Below are 4,769 nucleotides of genomic sequence, written 5' to 3'. Positions count from 1 at the left end.
TCCCTTTTTTCCTTCCATAACTTTTCTGAACACCTTGTACCCATGAATATTAATTGCCCAGTCCTCACTGTTTTTAAGCCACGTTTCCGCCATTGCCACAACATTATATTGCCACACAGCTAATTGTGCTTGTAGCTCACTAACCTTATTCACCACACTTTATGCGTTTACGTACATGCATTCTAAACACATTTTTGAATTTTTCGTAGTCTTTCTGAGTCTGCTCCTATCTAATATGGTACTACTATCACCTCTAGTAATATCTTCTCCAGCACTATCCAACACACTCACTCTTTTATGCACCTTATTCCTCTTTTCTACTCCTATATGCTGGTGCCCATCCCCCTGCCAAATTAGTTTAAACCCTCCCCAAGAGCACTACCAAACCTTCTCATGAGAATATTGGTCCCAGCTCTGTTGAGGTGTAACCCGTCCGGCTTGTGCAGGGCCCACCTTCCCCAGAAATGGTCCCAATGCCTCAGGAATCTAAAGCATTCATCTGTTCTATTCTCCTATTCCTGTACTCACGATCACGTGGTACTGGGAGTAATCCAGAGATTACTACCTTTGAGATCCTGCTTTTTAATCTCTCTCCTAGCTCCCTAAACTCTGCCTGCAGGACCTCATCCCTCTTTCTGCCTATGTCGTTTGTACTGATATGGACAACGACCTCTGGCTGTTCACCCTCCCCCCTCAGAGTGTCCTGCAGCCACTCAGTGACATCCTTGACCCTGGCACCAAGGAGGCAACATACTATCCTGGAGTCACATCTACGGCCGCAGAAATGCCTGTCTGCTCCCCTAACTATCGAATCCCCCACCACTATTGCTCTTCCACTCTTTTTCCTCCCCCACCCTGTGCAGCTGAGACACCCGTGGTGCCATGGACTTGACTCTGGCTGCACTCCCCAGAGGAGCCATTGCCCTCACCAGTACTCAAAACAGAATACAGTTTGGAGAGCACGATGCACTCCAGGGACTCCTGCACTACCTGCCTGGATCTCCTCTTCTGTCTGGTGGTCACCCATTCCCTCGCTGCCTGCATACTCTTAAGCTGCGGGGTGACCACCTCTAGAAACGTGCTATCCACGTAACTCTCAGCCACGAAACTCTCCTCCTCACTGTTCACTATACTTCCAAGTTTTGTGTCATCTGCCAGTTTTGAAATTGTGCCCTGTACACCTACGTCCAAGTCATTAATAATATCAAGAAAAACAGTGGTCCTAGAACTGACCCCTGGGGAACACCACTGCATATCTTCCTCCAATCCAAAAAACAATCGTCCACCACTACTCTCTGTTTCCTATCACTTAGCCAATTCCGTATCCATGCTGCCACTGTCCATTTTATTCCATGGGCTTCAACTTTGCTGGCAAGCCTATTATGTGGCACTTTGTCGAACGCCTTTTGGAAATCCATGTACACTACGTCAATTGCATTACCCTCATCAACCTTCTCTGTTACTTCATCAAGGAACTCAATCAAGTTAGTTAAACACGATTTGCCTTTAACAAATCCGTGCTGGCTTTCCTTAATTAATCCACACTTGTCCAAGTGACTGTTAATTTTGTTGCTGATTACTGTTTCTGAAAGCGTCCCCACTATTGAGGTCAAACTAACTGGTCTGTAGTTGCTGGGTTTATCCTTACACCCTTTTTTGAACAATGGTGTAACATTTGCAATTCTCCAGTCCTCTGGCACCACCCCCGTATCCAAGGAGGATTGGAATATTATGGCCAGTATCTCCGCGATTTCCTCCCTCAATTCCCTCAGCATCCCAACCGCTCCTGGTGACTTATCTACTTTAAGTACAGCCAGCCTTTCTAATGCCTCCTCTTTATCCTATCAAGTATCTCCACTACCTCCTTCTTTACTATGTCTATGGCAGCATTCTCTTCCTTGGTAATGACAGATGGAAAGTACTCATTTAGTACCTCAGCCATACCCTCTGTCTCCATGCATAGGTCTCCTTTTTGGTTCCTAATTGGCCCCACCCCTCCTCTTACTACCCTTTTATGGTTTACATGTCTATAGAAGACTTTTGGATTACCTTTTATGTTGGCTGCCATTCTATTCCCATACCCTCTCTTTGCCCCTCTTATTTTCTTTTTCATTTCTCCTCTGACCTTTCTATCTTCTTCTTCTTAGGCAGTCCCTCGGAACTGAGGATGACTTGCTTCCACATTAAAAATGAGTTCTCAGGGGACTGATGAGTCCAATGTGGGACCTACAGTCTCTGTCACAGGTGGGGAAGACGGTGGTTGAAGGGGCGGGTGGGTGGGGTGCTTGGGTTGATGTGCGCTCCTTCCGCTGTTTGCGCTTGGCTTCCACTTGCTTCTGGCGAAGAGACTCAAGGTGTTCAGCGCCTTTCTATATAGCCTGATTCTCAGATGTATTTGCAACCTAACATCTGTCATACGTGCTCTTTTTCTGCTTCATCTTACTCTCTATTCTTTCATCATCCAGGGAACCCATTGTTCCATTACAGTTTTGCCTGCCGATCTTTGATTCCAGTTTACCCAGGCCAGATCTGTTCTCATCCCACTGAAATTGGCCTTCCCCCAGTTAAACATTTTTACTCTAGATTGCTCCCTGTCCTTTTCCATAGCTAATCTAAACCTTATCATACTATGATCACTGTTCCCTAAATGTTCACCTACTGACACTTGCTCCACTTGACCTATCTCATTCCCCAGAACTAGATCCAGTAATGCCTCCTCCCTTGTCAGGCTGGAATAACATACTGATCAAGAAAGTTCTTCTGAACACACTTTAGAAATTCTTCCCCTTCTTTGCCCTTTACACTATTATGATCTCAGTCTATATTAGGATAGTTGAAGTCCCCCATTATTACTACTTTATAGTTCTTGCACCTCTCTGTAATTTCTCTGCAAATTTGCTCCTCCATATCTTTCCTAGTAGTGTAATGGCACCTCTATTATTTCTTAACTCTAGCCATATAGATTTGTCCTTAACCCCTCCAGGACATCCTCCCTCTCCAGCACTGTAACATTCTCCTTGACCAATACTGCCACACCACCTCCTATCGTTCCTTCCCTATCTTTCCTGAACACTTTATAACCAGGAATATTTAATACCCAATGCTGCCCTTTTTTGAGCAAGGTCTCAGTTATTGCCACACCATCATATTCCCATGTGGCTATTTGTGCCTGCGGCTCACTTACCTTGTTTACTACGCTTTGTGCGTTCACATACATACACTGTAAACCCATCTTAGACCATCCTGTATTCTCTCTTAGTTTGACCCCCCCGCCCCGCAATACCTTACTATTTCTTACTTTAGTGCTCTCTGCCTCTCCCAATCCTTTGAGCACTTTATTTCCCCTTTCTAATGTTACATCCTAGTGTCCATCCCCCTGCCAACTTCGTTTAAACCCTCCCCAACAGCATTAGCAAACCTCTCCGCGAGGATATTAGTTCCGGCTCTGTTGAGGTGCAACCCTTCCGGCCTGTACAGGTCCCACCTCCCCCAGAACCGGCCCCAGGAATCTGAAGCCCTCCCTCCTGCACCATCTCTCCAGCCACGCACTCATCTGCGCTATCCTCCTATTTCTATACTCACTATAGAAAGTCCTGCTTTTTAATCCCTTTCCTAGCTCCCTGAAATCTGTCCGCAGGACCTTATCCCTCTTTCTACCTATGTCTACTCTAAAACAGTAAAATTCTCAGTGATGTTCGGGGTGGAGGGGGTGGGATAGAGAGAGTGATCTAGGAGTGCTGATACACAATTCTTTAAAAGCAGCATTGCAGGTGGGAAAATCAATTTTTAAAATACAAACGACATTCTGGGTTTTATCTAGAGGTATTTTATATCTGTATCAGGCATTAGAAGAACCACAATTGGAATATTGCCTTGTGTTTTGAGCACCATGTTGTAGATTTACTAGGATGAGAGATTATGGTTATGAGAAGAAACATGAAAAACAAGGGTTGTCTTTCCTGGAGCAGAGAAAGTTAGAGAATCTAATAGAATTGTTCAAAGGATTTGAGAGAGTAAATAATGAATTATTTCTGCTGGTCAGTGAATCGGTAACAAGAAACACAAATGTAAGATTAATACTAGAAACATGAATGGAGGTTAGAAGATGTTTGTTAGGATTATTAGTATAGGGAATGCATTATCATGAGTGGCTATTGAGTTGAGTCAGTTATGACATTGAAGGGAGCATCAGATAAACGCTTGAAGTAAAATGTTGTACCGCACAAGGAAACAGCGAAGAAATTGGATTAGGGTGGAGAGCTCCAATGTGGAGCCAGCACCTGCACAATGTCCAAATAGCCTTCCTTGCTAAAATGATTCTATTGCAATGCCTTAACAGATTGTAATAAATGTGGTGCATTGGGGGGGTGTCTTTTTAATCAACCTTTCTCTCCCCTCCCTTCTCTCCAAGTGCATTGTTTGCTCTGAGCTGCAATAAGACTGCTTGCTGCTGGGTGTGTTAAGTTGCCCTCCGTGCCCCCTGCTGTATCTCTACACACGTGTAGCATTGCGCAAAAAAAAAAGCAAGAATATCCCTGGCAACGCTCCCAGCGAGGTGGAGAGATTTTAAGCGGCAGAGTAGGAGTGGCGGGCGGAGGGCAACAGAACGAGATAAAGCAAAGAGCACCTTTCTCTCTCTCTCTCTCCTTTTTTGTGTGTGTGTGTCTGACAGACAAAACGATTCGATACGTCAATCAAGCCGCCGTTGCCGGGGCAGCGGCTGACGTCAGCTCGCCCTGCGTCTCATTGGAGGAAACCCCGTGGGTTGA

Source organism: Somniosus microcephalus, chromosome 7 (assembly GCF_052327205.1).
Source record: "Somniosus microcephalus isolate GS21.2 chromosome 7, FLI_Smic_1.0, whole genome shotgun sequence".
Classification (NCBI taxonomy): Eukaryota; Metazoa; Chordata; class Chondrichthyes; order Squaliformes; family Somniosidae; genus Somniosus; species Somniosus microcephalus.
The sequence above is the reverse complement of the archived record's forward strand: the minus strand, read 5'-3'. Positions refer to the sequence as shown.